The following is an 8,919-nucleotide window of genomic DNA, read 5'->3' on the forward strand; positions in this document are numbered from 1 at the left end:
AGAAGGTGGCCAACCCCCCTCGCCCCCCCCGCCCACGGAGGCCTAGGGCCCCACACAGCCCCCCTGCCCCCCTCCCCCCCCGCAAGCACCAAAATAGCTAGGGACAGCCCTGATCATGCCGATGTCAAAGTGTATGTACCAACCAGGGGATCAGACACCTCAGCAAACTAAACTGCAGGGGCAAAATTGCAACTGCAACTATTTGTGTGCAATTTGTGTCAAGCAAAAGGAGGCCAGTGCCTGAACATCTGGCCTGGTGGATGTTCAACATATGTGACTTCTGGCTTTTCCTTCAGGGTGCTGACTATTTCATACTTTGGTCTGATGTGAGTAGAGTGTTGTATATTTCCTGTATACGATATGGAGTCTGACTGCTATTTGACATCAAGGATCCTTCCTTCACGATGATCAGCTGTAGAGGAAGACAGCGAAGGCTCTGTTTAAAACATGTGGTTGGGAGAACGGAAGAGAGTAAGAGCTGTTAATTAAGGGCACTTTCTCTGGGTAAGATTATTTGGCTTTTGAAAAATAGCCCAGCATTTTGCCAGCTGCTTACAGTCTCAAACTTTACCCTTCTCTAGCAACTAATCCAGCCACCAGCTAACTTAAAGTTCCAACAAACTCTCTTCAGGGGACCTGGGCTGGATTTGGTGCAGGTAAATCTGGGGAAGACCTGCAAGCTGAGTTGACCTGCATCTTGCTCCTGGAGTAGAAGCAGCGACGAGAACTTCACATTGGTTGCCATATTTCTTTACAAATTAATTTTTTCAAACAGACATACAGATGAGCGAATAACACTCATTGTACCTAGATGAAAAAGCCACTGATGGAAGGAAAAAAATGGTTATGGCTATTGCAGGTTGTTTAGAAACACTTGTATCTCTTCACTCCATGCTACAGGTAATGTGAATTTGTATGGAAGATGCTGAGTGGTAACACTAAGTGTTGTGGTAGTCTGACTTTAGTTGTTCCAAGCAACATGAAGACAGGATTTTTATATTGAGATATAATGTCCCAAATCCACCGGCCTTTGTTATTCTGCTATAGGCTTGGGTCTCTGTCTTATTGTTCCTTTCACTTCCTGTACCAAGGCTCTCGTTAGTAATTTTGTACCTCATTGGAGCAGGATTTCAAACACTCTGGGATTCCTATAACTTAATCGCCAGTTTTTAGCACTTTCCCTTCAGTTGTTACTAATTAGTTGTAAGCTGAGCACTTGGCCTTAGAGGATTGTAATACATTGTTTGCAACTCTTTCATACATAGAATGCTGCATTTGCAGCTGGGATGCTGCGTATTAACTAGATGGAGCAATAATACTCTAATTTATGCCTTTTTAATATAGTTTTCAATGCTGTGAAGCACATTGAGCTTTGGGATGGGTGAGGGGGGTAAATCCCTGTAATTATTTTGCTACTCTTATTCCTCTTCATCCCCAACACTATGATTGGAAAGAATTATCTTGTATAATTTTACTGGGAGAAATAAATATTTTGTCAATTACCTCGGGTAGAATTTGAGCAGATGCCAATATTTAAATACTTGATTTTTTTGCTGTAATATTTGTGGTTTAATTTTATTTTATATAGTGAATTTTAAAGCTTCGTGTTTTTATAATTTAATAAATGTAATTGTACTTGAAATCGTCCAATCTGCAATAGCACTTTCTGGAATGGGATTTTATATTTGTATGTCTAAGGCAAGAAATCAAATAAAAAGCAAAACAAAGTTCTGCAGTCCCAGCTAGTCTCTTCTTTCATGGGTATGATTGTGTGGTGATGGTGCCCTGGAGGCTGAAGGAATCTCTCCATAGAACAAGCTTAACATAGACAGCGGCAGTGGATGTTCCCCTTTCCTGGCTGTAGGGAACCCACTGTGCGAGGGAGAAGAGAGTTCAGGCTTTGTGACCCATTCAGTCCGTGGCCTCTCTGCTGAGACCACGTTGGTGGCTTTTGTGGTGTGCATAAGGGTATGTCTACACTACGGGATTAATCCGAATTTATATAATTCAAATTTTGGAAACAGATTGTATAAAGTCGAATGTATGCGGCCACACTAAGCACATTAATTCGGCGGTGTGCATCCATGTACCGGGGCTAGTGTCGATTTCTGGAGCGTTGCACTGTGGGTAGTTATCCCATAGCTATCCCATAGTTCCCGCAGTCTCCCCCGCCCATTGGAATTCTGGGTTGAGATCCCAGTGCCTGATGGGGCAATAAACATTATCACAGGTGATTCTGAGTACAGCCTCACCCCTCCCTCCATGAAAGCAACGGCAGACAACCATTTCGTGCCTTTTTTCCTGGGTGAACACTGCAGACTCCATACCACGGCAAGCATGGAGTCCGCTCAGCTCAAGACAGCAGTCATGAACATTGTAAACACCTTGTGCGTTCTCGTGCAGTTCATGCTGAGCCAGGACCAGAAAAACGAGGAGAGGAGGAGGCGGCGATGGCAGCGCAGCGACAAGAGTGATGAGGACATGGACATGGACACAGAATTCTCTCAAACCGCGGGCCCCGGTGCTTTGGAGATCATGTTGTTAATGGGGCAGGTTCTATCCGTGGAACGCCGATTCTGGGCCTGGGAAACAAGCACAGACTGGTGGGACCGCATAGTGTTGCAGGTGTGGGATGATTCCCAGTGGCTGCAAAACTTTCGCATGCATAAGGGCACTTTCATGGAACTTTGTGACTTGCTTTCCCCTGCCCTGAAGCGCCAGAATACCAAGATGAGAGCAGCCCTCACAGTTGAGAAGCGAGTGGCGATAGTCCTGTGGAAGCTTGCAACGCCAGACAGCTACCGGTCAGTCGGGAATCAATTTGGAGTGGGCAAATCTACTGTGGGGGCTGCTGTGATGCAAGTAGCCAAAGCAATCACTGAGCTGCTGCTACGAAAGGTAGTGACTCTTGGAAATGTGCAGGTCATAGTGGATGGCTTTGCTGCAATGGGATTCCCTAACTGTGGTGGGGCGATAGATGGAACCCATATCCCTATCTTGGCACTGGAGCACCAGGGTACCCAGTACATAAACCGCAAGGGGTACTTTTCAATGGTGCTGCAAGCACTTGTGGATCACAAGGGATGTTTCACCAACATCAATGTGGGCTGGCCGGGAAGGGTTCATGACGCTCGCGTCTTCAGGAACACTAATCTGTTTAAATGGCTGCAGCAAGGGACTTACTTCCCGGACCAGAAAATAACCGTTGGGGATGTTGAAATGCCAATAGTTATTCTTGGGGACCCAGCCTACCCCTTAATGCCATGGCTCATGAAGCCATACACAGGCAGCCTGGACAGGAGTCAGGAGCTGTTCAACTACAGGCTGAGCAAGTGCAGAATGGTGGTAGAATGTGCATTTGGCTGTTTAAAAGGTCGCTGGCGATCGTTACTGACTCGCTCAGACCTCAGCCAAACCAATATCCCCATTGTTATTGCTGCTTGCTGTGTGCTCCACAATCTCTGTGAAAGTAAGGGGGAGACCTTTATGGCAGGGTGGGAGGCTGAGGCAAATTGCCTGGCTGCTGATTACGCGCAGCCAGACACCAGGGCGATTAGAAGAGCACACCAGGAAGCGCTGCGCATCAGAGAAGCTTTGAAAACCAGTTTCATGACTGGCCAGGCTACAGTGTGAAATTGCTGTTTGTTTCTCCTTCATGAAAACCTGCCCCCTTTATTGACTCACTCTCTGTAAGGAACCCACCCTCCCCCTTCCCCCAGCTTGCTTTCAAAGGAAATAGTCACTATCGTTTAAAAATCATTTATTCTTTATTAATTGATTATAAAAAGAGAGAGAGAACCCGGGTGGGGTTTGGGAGGAGGATCGGCGGGAAGGAAAAGGCTACTAAAAAAAGGTTACAAAAATGACAGCCTTTTGCTTGGGCTGTCCACTGGGGTGGAATGGGAGGGCGTACGGAGTCTCCCCCCCACATTCTTACACGTCTGGGTGAGGAGGCTATGGAACATGGTGAGGGGTGAGGGGGGTTATACAGGGGCTGTAGCGGCACTCTGTTATCCTGCTGCCGTTCCTGAAGCTCCACCAGACGCCGGAGCATGTCTGTTTGCTCACGCAGCAGCCCCAGCGTTGCATCCTGCCTCCTCTGATCTTCCTGCCGCCACCTCTCATCTCGAGCGTCCCTCCTGTCCTCACGTTGGTCCCTCCTGTCCTCACATTCACTGGCTTCTTTCCTATACTTTGAAACCGTGTCCTTCCACTCATTCAGATGAGCTCTTTCACTGCGGGTGGATTCCATGATTTCCGTGAACATCTTGTCTCGCATCTTCTTTTTCCGACGCCTTATCTGAGATAGCCTTCGGGACGGAGGAGCGAGGCTTGAAAAATTTGCAGCTGCTGGAGGGAGGGAAAAAAGGAGAGCATTTTTTAAAAAGATACATTTTGCAGAACAATGCTTATACTCTTTCACGGTGACCAACACTATTCACATTACATAGCACATGTGATTTCTGTGCAAGGTCGCATTTTGCCTCTTAATATTGAGTGCCTGTGGCTTTGCTGCTAGAGATCACAGCCGCAGGTCCGGGCAACAGAATTCGGCTTGCATGCGGCCATGGTAAGCCATTGTCTTTCAGCTTCTGCGCCCTCCTTTCCCACATACCAAGCAAAGCCCGTTGAGTGCTACGGTTTTCCTGTTAACCTTCAGCAGCAGAAAACAAACTAACCCCCCCTCCCATCCAATTCTCTGGATGATCGCTTTATCCCTCCCCCCACCGCGTGGCTGGTATCAGGGAAGATCCCTGCTAGCCAAACGCGAAAAGCTCAGGGCCAATTCCCCCCCGCCCCCCCGCGCTTGGCTAACTGCAGGGAAGGATTTCTTTTCAGCCACAGGCAAACAGCCCAGTAGGAATGGCCACCTCTGTCCCCTTAATTAAATTCTCGTATTTCAACCAGGTTACCATGAGCGATATCACTTTCCTGAGGATTACACAGCGAGATAAAGAACGGATGTTGCTTGAATGCCAGCAAACACCGGGACCATACGCTGCCAGACTTTGTCATGCAATGATACCAGATTACTTGCTGCAAGCATGGCGTGGTCAAGTGTCCTACCATGGAGGACGGAATAAGGCTGCACTGCCCAGAAACCTTGTGGCAAGGCTTTTGGAGTACCTCCAGGAGAGCTTCATGGAGATGTCTCTGGAGGATTTCCGCTCCATCCCCAGACACGTTAACAGACTTTTCCAGTAGCTGTACTGGCCACGAATGCATCCCAAGTCCTCAGGGCAAAGTAGTCATTAAAAAACGCTTGCTTTTAAAACAAGTTTTATATTTTAAAAGGTAAACTCACCTGAGGTCCCTTCCATGGGGTCATGGTCTTGGATACTGGCTTGGGAGGGTACTTCAGTCAGGCTGAGAAAAAGATCCTGGCTGTTGGGGAGAACGGAGTGCTGGGTGCTCTCCGCAAGCTCGTCCTCCTCCTCCTCCTCTTCCCCGTCCGCAGAATCCTCAGGTGTAGCTGATGAGATTACCCCCGCCTCGGAATCAACGGTCAGAGGTGGGGTAGTGGTGGCGGCCCCCCCTAGAACTGCATGCAGCTCGGCGTAGAAGCGGCATGTCCGCGGCTCTGACCCGGAGCGACCGTTTGCCTCCTTTGTTTTTTGATAGGCTTGTCTGAGCTCCTTGACTTTCACGCGGCACTGATCTGAGTCCCTATTGTGGCCTCTCTCCATCATGCCCTTGGAGATTTTTTCAAAAGTTTTGGCATTTCGTCTTTTCGAACAAAGTTTTGCTAGCACTGAATCCTCTCCCCATATAGCGATCAGATCCAGTACCTCCCGTACGGTCCATGCTGGTGCTCTTTTTCGATTATCGGCCTGCATGGTTACTGTGCTGATGAGCTATCTGTGGTCACCTGTGCTCTCCACGCTGGAGAAACAGGAAATAAAATTCAAATGTTCGCGGGGCTTTTCCTGTCTACCTGGCCAGTGCATCCGAGTTCAGATTGCTGTCCAGAGCGGTCACAATGGTGCACTGTGGGATAGCTCCCGGAGGCCAATACCATCGAATTGCAGCCACTAATTCGAAATGACAATATCGATTTTGGCGCTACTCCGCTCGTAGGGGTGGAGTACAGAAATCGATTTTAAGAGCCCTTTATTTCGAAATAAATGGCTTCGTTGTGTGGACGGGTGCAGGGTTAATTCGATTTAACGCTGCTAAATCCGAATTAAAGTCATAGTGTAGACCAGGCCTAAGTATCCAGTAGGAACTGGCCTGGGAGCACCAACCTCATTGCACGTAGAGCGCTGAACAGGCAGGCAAAGACATGGAAATGGTCACTTCCTGCCAGGGTTACTGGCAGAAAAGCTGAACCGTAATCTCCCTTCCTCATGTGGGGGAACCCTGACCAAACATCTAAAGCAGCATAATTCAGTAGAATTGTTCCTCCACTATTGCTTGTGCGTGTCAGTGCTGACCTCATGCCCCCATCTTCTGTCTCTTGCAAAATGTTCTATTTATATTATTGTAGCTGGGTATAATTTTCTGGTGTAGACCAGCCCAAAGACTCTAAACTCTTGGGTCTGCATCCAAAGGGCCTATGAAGTCAGGAGGCATCTGCCCAGGATAATAGCTGCAGACAATGGATTAGCCATTCCATCTCATTTTATATCTGGAACAGAAAGTGAGTAATGGTTGGTCTACACTAGCATTCTTCCATCTACCTAGCTACCACCTCTTTGGGAGGTGGATTTATTACAGCAAAGGGAAAACCCCTCTTGTCACTGTAGTAAGTGTCTACACTGAAGTGCTACAGTGGTGCAGCAGTAGTGGTTAAGTGTAGACATAGTCTAGCAAATGGATAATCCACCTCAGTTAAGCAGGTGCAGCCTCCCATGCACTACGTACTGGAGTCAAGAAGGAGGGGATCTTTCCTGAAGTAGGCAGTTCCTCCAGCCTCCTCCAAGGCCAATGGCAAAGCTTTGTGTGGGAAATCCCAACTCTGGCACAGACCTCAGTGAGGATGTACTCTTCACAGCACACTGGAGAATGGCTCCTCCTGCCCTTCCTGGCTGGAACAGGAGTTCTGTATTTGCCTTGTGAATGAGCCATAGTACTTTCCCATATTTCATAGGCCCATTTCTGTTCATGTGCACAAGGCAAGGTCTCACTCCAGAGCAGGGCTGTGAGAGAGTGGTTGAAAGGTGATGTTCCCCTAACCATTTACTATTGCGTGCTATCCACCCCATCTCACCCTGCACAGGCCACCAGCACTGGCAGCTGAATCACAAGGTCTGATTCAGCTGAAAGCCTAAAGCCACAGATACAGAAAACTGCAGGTAGCAGACTGCACAGCTCTTGCCACTCACCCTGTACAGGCTGTCAAATGGCATACAAACATACTGCTTTCAAAGCAACATCAACCAAGCCAGAAAAAAAATCACTCTTATTCCAGAATAGAAACATTCACAAAGGGAGTTATACCCATATAGCTATAGTGGTAAAATTATACCGGTGGAATCATGCTGGTAAATTGTCTACAATCCATAGAGTGTCTGATGGGGGAAAAATAGGAGCCAACTAAGATAAAGCCCTGCTTGAAAATAAGAAAGTAAAACAAACAGAACCTCGTGTGATGCTAGCAGACTAAGTCTGATCAGGGCCACAGGCCAATTCATTTGTGTTAGTACAGATCAAAGTGTTTGTATAAGAGTGGTGTTGAAACTTCATGAAAACTAATGGGACATAACTTGCATTATTTTCACTTGTCTGTGTCCTGTTATAATGTAACAGCAAAAATGTACAGTGTGTATACCGCTGTAACTAAATAGCATTTCACAAGACTTCTTTGATGGGTTAATTTCAAAGCAAGCAGCCATTATGTATGATGGGCAGAGGTCAAAAGACTACGTGCATTCCTCACTACTCAGCATCAAAGGAAAACCCCATGTGGGTAGAGACACAGCTTGCTTTCTGTGTAAAGAAACTATAAATATGATTCAAAGAAAGCTCCTGTATCTCTGGACTGTTTGGATTCTTACAAGGAAGAGTACCAGATGCAAAGCAGAGATCCCCAGAGACAATCTGGGTACCCTGAAAAGACTTTTGGGAAACTGGCAGTTTATCACATCACTGCCACCATTTGGAACTACAAACTATGACTCACCTGTTAATATCTTTTACCTGCTTTAACCTCTCAACTCTTATTTCCTTTTCTTAGCTAATAAACCTATAGTTACATTACTATAGAATTGGCTGCTAGTGTTGTCTTTGGTGTAAGATTTGGAGTACCAATTGATCTGGGGGAAGTGACTAGTCTCTTGTGACTAGGATAGGGTTACCATATGTCCGGCTTTTGGGTCTTTAAATAGCCGTCCGGGGGGAGTTTGTAAAAAGCTAAAAATGTCCGGGATTTCCCCCGGACGGCTATTTAAAGACCCAAAAGGAGGACAGGGCAGCCGCGCTGGGGGAACCGCGGCAAGCCGGCGCCGCCGGTGCCACTCACCTTCCCTCCCTGGGCCCTGGGGCAGCGCGCAGCTGAGCTCCCGGCGCAGCGGAGCCAGCCCACGGGGGCCCCCCGCCTGGCCGGCAGGAGCCTGCAGAGCACAGCCCTGCCCCCTGCCCCCGGCACACAGAGAGGCAGGGATGTCTCATTCCCCTGCGTGCTGCAGCGGGGCGGGGCCTGTAGACTCCGGCAGCAGGCAGCGGCCGCCGGGCAGAGAGCTCCCCCCGCCCCTGCCCCCCTCCCCTCCACCTGACCCAACCCTAGGAAGGGGCCAGAGGGACTGGGAGGGACCTGCCTGCTGCATGCTTCCTGAGAGCCGCTCCAGGTAAGCACTGCTGGGCTCACCTGGCCCCCTGGCAGGTCCCTCTGGGGGGGGCTCCCCTCAGACCCACTGCCCTCAGGCCCCACCCTGACCCTGTTCCCTCAGCCTCCCCCGCAGTGTCCCCCTTGTGCCCCCC

This window comes from Terrapene carolina, unplaced genomic scaffold (genome assembly GCF_002925995.2).
Source record: "Terrapene carolina triunguis isolate 2854851 unplaced genomic scaffold, T_m_triunguis-2.0 Scaffold93, whole genome shotgun sequence".
Classification (NCBI taxonomy): Eukaryota; Metazoa; Chordata; order Testudines; family Emydidae; genus Terrapene; species Terrapene triunguis.